Raw genomic sequence first — 12,680 nt, forward strand, 5'->3', positions numbered from 1 at the left:
ACTTTACACTTAATGCTAGGTAATATACAGTTTTATGCTGAGAGTACTGTGCATGCCCCAGGTGCCCGTATCCCTCACCACGTTTAGTGCTGTGCTTCGAATATTGCAGATATTCATGATGTACTAAAAGGACCAAAATGACTGTTATGAAAGACTTTGCTTTGGGAACCAGCAGTTAGCGTAATGAAAGACTTTGCTTTTATTTAGTATTTCGTGAGTACAGATGAAATCGTGGGTCATGTTAAAACAGCACAACCAGGGAACCAGCAGTTAGCATAATGGCTATGTCGCTGGACTCCCACGTAGTCGACCGCGGTTCGTGTCCCGGACCCGGTGGCTTAAAACTCAAGTCAGGCACGTGTGCGTGCGTGACCAAGATCCCGAGAGAATGGAGGAGAAGGGATTGCGGCGTGACCACCCCCCCTGGGGGGTGATTTCTCGCTTTCTGTCTCTATGTCTCTCTCTGTCTGTCTGGCGAGCGCACGCACCCTACAGTGAAAATCTCTCCAAAAAAAAAACCCAAAAAACAGCACAACCATGAATAAGGGAAATGATGTTGTTGACTGGTTGAAACCATTTGACACAAGCTCCTTTGGTTTCCTCCTTTCTCATCTTCATACTCCTTTTAACTAATTCATTCTTCTCTTCATTACTCCTGTCTCAGGAAGGATGTGACTTTGCTTCTAAAAGGACCCTTGAGTCTCTTCCAAATTTTTCAAGACCTCATTTTCTTACTTTTTCTCCCTCACAATCTTTTTCTGTTATTGTTTCCCTAAAACAATGACCAGTGGCTTCTCAAATCGATTTTTTTCCTGTACCTTCAGAGTTTCTGAATTAGTTCCATCTACTCATGACCATATTAATAACACAGCGATCTTGCAGATAGCTTCCCTGTTTTTCTAATCTTATCACTTAACATCCTGCAAAACACAGCTTTTCCTTAATTCATTAATGAAGCTACTATCTTGATGGCTACTCAAAATCCTCCTCTGTTGATTAGTATGGATTGATCTTAACCAAAATCCCAGGTATTGAAAACCACAAATGCTTACCTCCTTGCAGGCTGTGTAGATGACCTCTGCAGCATTTTGGGTGGGTGGGGCTCTGCTCCTTATCATCTTCACTTTGAGATTCCGGTTGATAAAGGAATCCATATCTGGAACATGGCATGTTGCTTTGGCCATGGAAAAGAGAACCCTGCACCGCTTGGTACCAGCAAATTATGTCTGGACTGAAAACATGTCACCTCTGCTCTGCCTCATTGGCCAGAACTAATCATAATAGCTTCATCTAACTAACGGGACCAGTTGAAGAAGTACAAACCCCCATGTATCCAGAGGAGGAAGGATGGAGGTACATTTGGTGAACTACTGGGCCTCCTTACTATCACATCAGAAGGATGTTTCTCTCTCTTCATTTTCCATTTTTCTATCATTATTATTTTTAAATTGTGGCAGAGGACGTGTGTGTGTGTGTGTGTGTGTGTGTGAGAGAGAGAGAGAGAGAGAGAGAGGAAGCACCCTCTTCCCCATGGGGCTTAGTTCTATCACTGTCCTTTCTCCACCATTTCTCTCTCCTTTTGAGATTTTTAGACATGTATTCACATGTGCTTGGCATGTGTCTCAAGCTGGCAGGTATAGAATCTGAACTGCATGGTCAGCTTATGGGATTCAGCCACCTTAACCACCATCCCATAGGTCCGGCCCACTCTCCAGTGGCCTTACATACTATTGACTTCCCCTTCCTCACAGCTGCTAGTGTGCTGTACAAATCCAGCTGAGTGTATTGCCAATACTTCAAATTCAGTATACGTAAACAATTTTTCCATTACCACCTGCCTTCCTGACTCCTTCCTAGTTAATTTTAGCTCTTTCATTTCTCTTCTTTATTTTTGTTTATGGTGTTACTATTGTCAGTTGATTTTGAAACTTCGTCTAATTTTTATTTCCCTTTTATCAACAGTTTCTTGCATCTGATCTGTTGCCAAATCATATATATTTCTGTTTTCCTAGTATTTCTTGAATCTGTTTCTACTCTCACTGAGACCTGGAATACAAGCTATCACAAAATCCTGGGCCAGCCCTTTCGGACTGGCAGGTGGCATGGTGGTTAAGGCGCTGGACACTCATACATGGCCAACCATGGTTTGAGTCCCAGACTTAGTTGCTTGCTTTCTCACTTTCTCTCTCTCTCTCCCTGGACAAATTAAAATGAATGAATGAATAGAATTAAATAAATAATTCTTTAAAAAAGGAAAAAGAAACCCTGGGCCAGGCTTAGCCCAGTGGTTAAGTGAGCTGGAATCCACATAGTAGGCCACAGGTTGAGTCTCTGCCCTGGAATGGAGAAGGGATTATTTACAGCATGTCCCATTGGTGCTCTCCCTTGTTCCTGCCATGTGTCTCTGCCAAGCCCACACATCCTCTGATGAGAAAGAGAAAGAAAGAAGAAAGAAAGAAAGAGAAAGAGAGAGAGAGAGAGAGAGAGGAAGGAAGACAGATAGCCTCATTCTAGGTGCTTTTATCTGGAGCCTTTGTCTGCAGTGCTTCGTATATGCCATTGCCAGTTAAGTCCCTCAGAGTTCTAACCAGGTGATTGCTCTATCTTAAAATTCTAATAATTCCTTGTTTCTTAGAAGATAAAGTTTACATTCATTATTTAGTAATCAAGGCCCTTTGTTGTCTAGTTTTGATCTATTTTATCTCAGTTTGTTCCTGTAAGTTTCAGACTAGATTTTGCTTTTTCCACAGAGTCTTTTTTTTAAAGGTAGAACCTTGCTCTATCATGATCTTCCTGCCTCAACCTCTCCAGTAGCTGGGACTACAGGTGTGTGCCACTACAGGCAGCCCCAAAAAGTCATCTTAAAAAAAGTTTATTTATGTATTTATTTAATGCATGAGACGGAGAGAGAGAGAGAGAGAAAGAGAACCCCCAGCAGAGTGTAGACACTGAGACCTACCCCCAGCATCCAGCCAGCCCCTAATCGGGGGCAAAGATAGCCTTGGTTTACTCAAGGAGGTCTCCAGACTAGGAGCCATTGCTTTACAGAATGTCTTATTTTACCACCAAGTGGCCCCTCCATGAAGTCACCTTTGATCAACTAGCTAAACAAAAACTCGACCTTTATAAAACCTTGATGCTTTTAAAATTTTTTGATGCTTTACCATCCATCATATTGTGCCTACTGATGCCTTGTTGATTATATTGTAGTTACTTTTTCACTTATCTTGACTTCTGTATTAGACTTCATTACTTTGTCAGGCAGGACATCTCCTGAAACTGAATGCCCAGTTGCAAGCTACTTTTCCCACCTTAATTTTTTTCCTATCTACTTCTTACCTGAAACATTACATGGATTCTGTGGATGTGGCTTCTTTATTGCTGAATGGATGACTCACCAATTTTCTTTTCCTTTTTAAATTGTATTGCCAGAAGGCTTTTATGCTTGCTAGAGAAACAGAGAGAGCAAGAAAGTACCCCTCAATGGGGTGTGATCATGCTACAATCTGTTCTCCTTCATTTCAATTTCCTGTCAGTATTTTGGTCATATATGCACATGTGTTTGGTGTGTGTGTGTGTGTGTGTGTGTGTGTGTGTGTTTCCTTGGGTTTTTCTATAGGGTGTGTGTGTATGAGAGAGACAGAGAGAGGGAAAGTGAGAAATCATCCCCAGGGTGGAGGTGTGCGGATGGCCATGCTGCAATCCTTTCTCATTTTTGGATTTTGTGCACATGTACATGTGCCACCTGGTGTGATTTTCAAGCCTCTAGATCTGAGACTAACTGTGGGTGGCCATGTGGGAGTCCAGTACCTTAAACACCACTACCCCTGCTGGCCCAGTGCTTGCATGCTTTTTAAGATGCCAGGGCTGAGATTTGAACTGGGATCAGCCATCTGGGCTTATCTTAACTACTCCCCTAACTACTAGGCTATAGGGCTAGTCCCAATTTTTTTCTTTTCTCTGAACAATGATAGTGACTTGCCCTGATCTACTCACGTTCTTTCTCTTAATATTCCCTTGAGCTCACCTGCATGTTTTTTTTAAAGAGGACTGGGTTTAGGAGTTTAATCTGCATCTGTGGACTGTTTTAGTTGTTTTTCTTCTTCCCCCTAAATGAAGTTAATTGACTCATGCAGAGGTTGAATTCACAAACTTGGCCTCATTAGCACCTTGCTCTATTAAGTTGCGCTCTCTGGACTGATGTTATAAAATATCCACAGAAGACATAGATATTTTTTAACCAACCTCATGCCTTTTCCCATGCATTATAGCAGAGGTGAAAATTAGTTTCCCATTAAGCATGGACAACTGGCTTAAAATGAATACTGGAATTAATAAATGAGATTTTGAATGAATGAATGATTTCATTGGGTCAGAATAGGCTAATTAAAAGAAATCGAGCAGACTGAGCCTTTGAAATACTAAGAAAGACAATTTCATATGATGTTTTGCACCTTACTGATCTCTGAAAAATGTCAGACTACTACTCAGTGGGGCTTCCAAAATTTTGAAGGAACATGCCTAAATGCCAGACAGTCCAGCACAGCAAGGGCTTTCTCCAAAGCCCTAACTTGCCAGCTGTTTGTTGGCGCAAATGTGAAAGCAGGCGCAGCTTGGTTAGTTTGGACTGGGACCAATCTTGAGCCCCCCACTATCAAGAATACTTTGAAGGGGTTCTTTGTGATACAAATATGGTGGTGCTCTAAAGATCGGGGCTCATGCTTTGGCTTAAGAATGGTACAAATAGAGAGAGCCATGGCTGACTTGTTATATAAACTATTGTGTTGTCCATCCATCCAGAGCAGTCATAGGGCCAGATCAAAACATCACCCCAAAACCAGAGGATAAGCACCCACTTAAGGGATCAGGTAGCTTTACAATTTTAAAAACTCAGCTACTATTCACTTGCCTGCTACATGTTTAAGATGATTTAATGTATTTATATTGTAGGTTCCTGAAAGCAGCTCACTAATATCATAAATTGGAATTTTAAATATTTATCATGCATTTATTTATTTATATGCCATCTTGCCATAGGTTTAGGGTAGCATCAAGAATACGTGTCTTCATTTGATATAGCATTAATTTTGCTTTAGGACAATAATTGCCAGTATTTCCCTCATGTACTTGAAATATTGAGAATGGATGTACTCGAAGTAATTTTGTTCTGAAAATAAAGCTCTGAGGGCAACATCACCAACTCTGAAGGATCAACTGGTATATTTGAGGGCCTTTTTACCAAGTGTCAGAGGTTTGTGATGGGAAAATGTTCATTAAGTCCAGGCCCTGGGGGAAAAGGTCAGCCCAGGTTATTATTCAGGTCATTTCAGAAAATGCTTAAAAAAGGATCATGCAATCATAATGACAGGAAAATAATTGGCAGACAGTATTTTTTAAAAAGAAGGATGATGTTTCAGTTAAAATTTTGAAACATAGCAAGGAAGATGAATAGGCCTTCCTGTTTCTTGTAATGAGCAGATTAAATAACTAAAGAACAATAACTAAAGAGTTTGATAAACACACCACCTCAAATGTAACTTTTTATTAGTTTATTTTTCCAGATCATAAAAGCAATCAATGTACATTGTAGGAAAATCAGAAGTACACAATGTAATTTCAAGTAAAATGATAAAATACATTTAGAAGGAAAATGGATTCAGACAAAAGTTAATAAATTTTATTGTAGTTGTTATACTAAGTGCATTGGAAGCGTATTAGGAAGAAAGCTGTGTTTCAAACTGAAGGAATCAAAAAAGTGTTTTAAGTTTATGTAATGTATTTTCTTTCATTAGAGAGAGAGGCAGAGACAGGGATAGATAGTTAACCCTGAATAAAATCTTCATGCCTCTGTCCACCCCCAGCCAGCCCAGATGACAGCACAAGTGCACACCTATTATGTATAGGGAGGTCTGGGCACGGACGTGATGTGGGCGCAGCATTGGACAGCGCTGGGTTGCTGCTACACCACTGGCTGACCCCTGGAAGAATACAAATGTGACCACAAGTCTGAAATCTTTTCTGGCTAGTATTGATTAAATTTAGGAGAAGTGGGAAACAGCAGCCATGGGTGGTTGGGCATGAGAACTAATCTGTGGACATCAGCTTTCTGCCTCCCTATGATTCTGACAAGAACCTCTTTTGTTTTCAACTGCTCCGGACTGCTCCTCCTAGGCAGAAGGCAAACAGAACTCTGTACACAAATAGTGTTGCCTGTTAGGAGACTGCAGAGTCATTTATTTTCTGAGCACTTCAATGTTCTCTTTCAAAATAACTAAGGAGTGGCAGAACTTTCCAGAATGCTCAGTCAGACGCTGAGGTGCAGCAGCGGCTGCCCGAGCTGCACACAGCTATGTGCACCTTCCTGCTCCCCGACACCGGCCTCAGCCTGCTCACCAGCTGTAGAAAATGGTGAAAGAAACAACTTACTATGATGTTTTGGGGGTCAAACCCAATGCTACCCAGGAAGAATTGAAGAAAGCTTACAGGAAACTGTAAAGTACCACCTTAAAGTACCACCCTGAAAAGAATTCAAATGAAGGCAAGAAGTTTAAACAGATTTTTCAAGCTTATGAAGTTCTCTCTGATGCAAGGAAAAGGTAATTATATGACAAAGGAGGAGAGCAGGCAATTAAAGAGGGTGGAGCAGGTGGTAGTTTCGCCTCCCCAATGGACATCTTTGATATGTTTTTTGGAGGAGGAAGAAGAATGCAAAGAGAAAGAGGTAAAAATGTTGTACATCAGCTGTCCATAACCTTAGAAGATTTGTATAATGATACAATAAGAAAACTGGCCCTGCAAAAGAATATGATTTGTGACAAATGTGAAGGCGAGGTGGTAAGAAAGGAGCAAGGAACAGTATAGAGTGCCGTCCCAATTGCCGAGGTACGGAATGCAAATAAGAATTCATCAGATAGGACCTGGAATGCTTCGGCAAATTCAGTCTATATGCATGGAGTGCCAAGGCCATGGAGAACGGATCAGTCCTAAAGATAAATGTAAAAGTTGCAATGGAAGGAAGATAGAGAGAAATAGATTCTAGAAGTTCATATTGACAAAGGCTTGAAAGATGGCCAGAAGATAACATTCCATGGTGAAGGAGACCAAGAACCAGGACTGGAGCCAGGAAATATTATCATTGTACTAGATCAGAAAGGTCATTGCTGTTTTTACTCAACGAGAAGACTTTTTCATGTGTATAGACATACAGCTGATTGAAGCATTATGTGGCTTCCAGAATCCAATTTCCACTCTTGACAACCAAACCATAGTCATCATGTCTCATCCTGGTCAGATTGTCAAGCATGGAGCTATCAAGAGTGTGTTAAATGAAGGCATGCCAATTTTTCGTAGACCATATGTAAAGGGTCACCTAATCATTGAATTTAAGGTAAACTTCCCTGAGAATGGCTTTCTGTCTCCTGATAAACTCTCTTTGCTGGAAAAACTTCTACTGGAAAGGAAGGAAATAGAAGAGACCTATGAAATGGACCAGGTAGAACTGGTGGACTTTGATCCAAATCAGGAAAGATGGCGCCATTACAATGGAGAAGCATATGAGGATGATGAACATCATCCCCGAGGTGGTGTTCAGTGTCAGACCTCTTAATGGGGCCAGTGAATAACACTGCTGGCATTTTATGTGCAGTAGTGAATGAGCGAAGGACTGTAATCTTAATATGCTCACTACTTGCTATTGTTTTTATTTTAATATTCTTCTATAGCAGTGTTTTAAAAAGTTAAATGAATCTTTGCAAATATAACAGCTGCGAAAAACATAACTAAAGAGTCATTGCTTTTGCAGTGGGCCTGATGCTCGATGACTACAAAGCAGTATACCTTTCTTCTGAACTGTGCTATTTGATTAACCAATTTTATTTTTAAATCGATCCAGTGCAGTAGATACTGTAAAGAAGCAAAGCATTTTCTATTCAAGAGAATGTTACAACTTAATGAACACCACTATATACTATTTTTTTAGAATTATTTACTTAATTTTATTAATTATTATTATTTTTTAATTTGCTACAGGGCACATGTGCCCACCAGTGAGAGACAGGAAGAAAGAGAGAAAGTGAGAAAGCAAGCTGCCAGATCCAGAACTCTAACCATGGTTGGCCATGTGGGAGTCCAGCTCCTTACCCACCATACCACAGTCTGGTCACAATCTATATAGCATTAGGTATGAGGAACAAAATTTATTTTCATTGCCCTGCAAATAGTAGGAAGTCTTTTAAGGACAAGGGGTCAGACTGAGACTTACTAAAATGCTATGGTTTTAGAACTGGTATTTTGTTGAAATCTATCTCTTTGACAATTAATCTAATTATGAGTTGAGATGAAAATGTTTTTCAGTTGTCAAAGGGCTTTGATTAAAAGGCTTTGCCTGAACATTTTTTTTTTTTCACTGAAAATAGGAAGGTCTTTGTCTATAGCTTTCTTAGAACTTCTAAATTGCAGTGTAATACTGCTAATATACCTCTATTTTCAGTGAGACATTATAGCTCATTGTCAGAAGAGTAAGATAAAATAAGAATAATGGCTCTGTGGGTAACAAGTGCAAATGAATGAGTTTATTACCTAATCAATGCTGTTTAAGAGAATGTCTATCTCTTTGACAATTAATCTAATTATGAGTTGAGATGAAAATGTTTTTCAGTTGTCAAAGGGCTTTGATTAAAAAGGCTTTGCTGAACATTTTTTTTTTTTTCACTGAAAATAGGAAGGTCTTTGTCTATAGCTTTCTTAGAACTTCTAAATTGCAGTGTAATACTGCTAATATACCTCTATTTTCAGTGAGACATTATAGCTCATTGTCAGAAGAGTAAGATAAAATAAGAATAATGGCTCTGTGGGTAACAAGTGCAAATGAATGAGTTTATTACCTAATCAATGCTGTTTAAGAGAATGTCAAGAGGGGATTGTTTCTGTGAACTTTAATGGTAATTCATCTCTATGGTGCTTTCAAGCAGTGAAACTATGACTTCTTGGTTTTCAGATCAAAACAAAACCAAAATATGCAAGTGCAGTATAGTAGGTAGTGAGATTTTGCTTTATCTTGTAAATGAGAGAAGCTCCTGAATGTTTCCTCTTTTCCTTAAGGTAGCTTTTGTAAGTATTTGGGAGCTTAGAACAAAACACTGTTATAAGGAAGCTGCAATGATGTATATGATGAAAATGTTTGTTACAGAGTCATTCTGTTAGTTAGATTTCCAGGTAATCAGAAACACTTAAACTAGAGCTCAGGCCTAACTCTAGTATAAATATCATTAAACCTATTCTAGACTGTACTGTAAGGGGCTGGGCCAAGTGTGGTTGATGATTTACCCTTCTTCTAAATAAATCCAGTGAATATTGGCACTTGACCGGGGAACCAAGATTGATCCAATTCCCACCATATAACCAGATTGTAAATAATTTCCGGCTCTTTGTGTTAAGAAAGTGGGTGGGTTTAGTTTACCTAAGTCGCTGGTTTTCTGTTTATAGAAGGCCAGTATTTTAGGCCATAGCTTCTGTCTGGCTAGAATTTATTTGAGTGCCAATGTGTGTACATAGTGAATAATCTGTTCTGGCATAAACAAGATCATTGAAGTCTCATGACTAGGTCCTAGATTGATTTTTATAAATGTAGTAATACAGAGTAACTTTAGACTGATAAACAGACACACAAAACAACAAAGACCAAAATACTGTTAAAACAGAGAGTAAGCAGCTGAGTGTGCTCCGCCATCGAGCAATGGTTTGCAGCGTCCATGATCTAATAGTCACATTTTTCAAGTTGCTAGTGAGAAATATCTCACTTAAAGTAGTTCATAAGATTTGGCTGCAATGTATAAGAGTATCAGAATAGGTAATACTGTGTCATTAGCACATTGTTATCCCGATGGTAAACTCTTCAGTGGCCTTACTAAGCCTCTGTAGAATGAAGTCCAAGCTGCTTTGCATAGCAAAAGGCTCTGCAGGATTCTGCCTCTACTTCACCATTCTGCCTTCTTGTTTCCAAGGGGCTTCCCTCAGGCTTGTTTCTTTGATTAGCTAAATCCTACACTTTCCTTAAGAACATTTCAAGAATCCATTCCTCTGGGAAGTGTTCCTTTATCTTTTTGTGAACATAAATCACAATATATTCAGTCATTGTGTTGATCATTGAATTTTCTAGAGCTAGCTGTATTACACTGGAATCATAAAAAGCTCAACGATTCCTTTCCAATTATCCAACTTAGCTAGAGAGTGAAGGTTACAATACCACATGTATTTTTCTGTTATTTCATTCTCAGAGTGAAGGTATTAGAGAAAGTATGCTATGGTTTGAATGCTGGTGTCCTTCAAATTTCATGCTCAAACATCATCTTCAATGCAACAGCATTATGAGGTAGGGCCTGGTGGTTAAGGTGCAGGATCGCACTTGGCCAACCGCCCAGGTTGAATGTTGGACACAGCTGCTTGAGAAACACTCTGAGCAAGTGTGTATGCATGCCCAAAATCCCCAAAGGAGGGAAGACAGAGGAAAAGGATTGCAGCCTGACTATTTTCCACTGTGTGTGTGTGTGTGTGTGTGTGTGTGTGTGTGTGTGTGACGGGGGAGGGGATGCTTTCTCCCTGTATCTGTCTCTTCCTGGTGAGTGCACATGCCCTCTAGCAAAATAAATAAGTAAATAGGTTGTGCTATTGGTGATTCTGGAAGAAACAAGAGTGAGGTGTGAGCAAGGGGAAGGAAAAAAAAACAAAAAACAAGGATGCCTGCGACTATGAAGCAAATGCTTACTGTCAGAGATCAGAAGTTTAAAGAAAAGGGTAGATTGAAACCTAAAAACAAAGAAAAGAAAGATCCCAGCATGCTGAAGGAAAGAGAAGTCCCCAACACCTTCCTGTTTGTTTTCTCAACGTGGTACACAGCTGGGCCCACCTGACTACATCTGGGTTGATACCAACTTTATGAACTTGTCTATTGAAGCCGGACTGGACTTAGTGCAGTCAGTGATGACCTGTCTGCACACAGGTATACCCCTTGTACAACTAGGTAATGGCCATAACTGAGAAATTGGCGCAGAAGTACGGAGTGGCTCTGAGGTTCTACAAGGATCCAAGACTTGAATGATTAACATGCATGCACGAAGGAACCTATGGGGATGACTGCTTAGTACAGAGAGGAACTCAGTACAAGTGTTTCATTGTGGCCAGGATTTTAAAAGAAGAATCCGGATGATCCCAGAAGTTCCTGTCATGTACAGCCAACCACAGATACAACGTGGAACAGATGCTAGATGATTATGGAACCCCTTGGTTCTAATTCTTTTACTTCCCCCCCCCCATTGAGGCATTTTATTTGTATATGTGTCTTACATCCCTACAAAAAGAATCCCAGGATTTTCCCTCCTGTATGTTTATCTCTTGCTTCTTCATGGTCCGTGTTACCAGCTGAGGTAGTCAGTACAATGAAACCATACTGAGGATGGGAGCAGATTACTCCGCCATTTTTCTAGACCTTTGAGTTGCACTTCAAATCTGGGATGGATGACTCCACACTTGTTTAACCTGCTGGTGAAGTTGACAATGGTTTTTCCAGCTCTGTGGTCATCAATGATTTCAAATTTACCAATGTAACCATGCTTCATCATCACAATTAGAAACCAGATAGTGACTTTGGAGCACAGCCTAATAAGAACCTGGTGTTTGCCTCTCTTTCTGGCATTGTTGATGCTCTGGAGAGCATGAGTCAGGACATTCATGTGCATCATTACGGTGACACAGAAAGATGTTAGAAAGAGGGTGGGAGGGGCGAAGGCCCTGGTTCTCATTCTTATAAGCCAAAGTTCCTCTGCTTATCTTTGACCAAATTTTTGTTGCCACTTCATGAACATGGTTTGAATGATTATCCTGTTCACCCATTTGCTGTGTTATGGTTAAATACACTTACTTTTTGATGCTGTTGTGCAAAAATAAGCAAGTAAATAAACTAAAATTCTCTTTTTAAAAAGAGGCGAGATTTTTCTTTTTTTTTTTTGGAAAAGGTTTTTGCTATAGGGCGTGTACACTCGCCAGACAGACAGAGAGACAGAAAGCGAGAAATCACCCCTCAGGGGGTATGGCCATGCCGCAATCCCTTCTCCTCCATTCTCCTCTCGGGATCTTGGGCACGCAAGCACATGTGCCCATCGTGAGTTTTAAGCCACTGGGTCTGGGACGCGAACCGCGGTCGACTACATGGGAGTCCAGCAACATAGCCATTATACTAACTGCTGGTCCCAAAAAGAGGCGAGATTTTTAAAAGGCGATTAGGCTATGAAGGTTGCACCTTCAAAGTTAGGATGAAGGCCTTTTAAAAAGGGCTGGAGCACACGAGGTGGGCCCTTTTGTTCTCTGTCTCTTCTACCATGTAGGACAGTATCCATCCTCACCAGAGGACCCAGCCACAAGGTGCAATCTGGAAAGCAGCAGGAGGGCCAGCAGGTGGCATGGTGGTTAAAGGCTCTGGCCTCCCACATGGCCGACTGCCCTTTGAGTCCCGGACCTGATGGCTTGCTTTCTCACTTTTCCTCTCTCTCTCTCTCTCTTTGATCATACTGGAAAATAATAATAATAATAAATAAAGTTAATAAAAAGAAAGCAGCAGGAACCTTTGCCAGACCTGAATCTGGTGGCTCCTTGATCTAATACTTCACAGCTTCCATGCTATGAGAAAT

At 40.4% G+C, this 12,680-nt stretch overlaps 1 pseudogene; it reads left to right on the plus strand.

The window, feature by feature from the left end:
- Window positions 1-6,405: 6,405 nt before the first annotated feature.
- On the plus strand, window positions 6,406-7,628 carry LOC102480738 (dnaJ homolog subfamily A member 1 pseudogene; annotated as a pseudogene).
- Window positions 7,629-12,680: the final 5,052 nt, after the last annotated feature.

The sequence above is a fragment of the Tupaia chinensis genome, unplaced genomic scaffold (assembly GCF_000334495.1).
Source record: "Tupaia chinensis unplaced genomic scaffold, TupChi_1.0 Scaffold000434_1, whole genome shotgun sequence".
NCBI classification, from domain to species: Eukaryota; Metazoa; Chordata; class Mammalia; order Scandentia; family Tupaiidae; genus Tupaia; species Tupaia belangeri.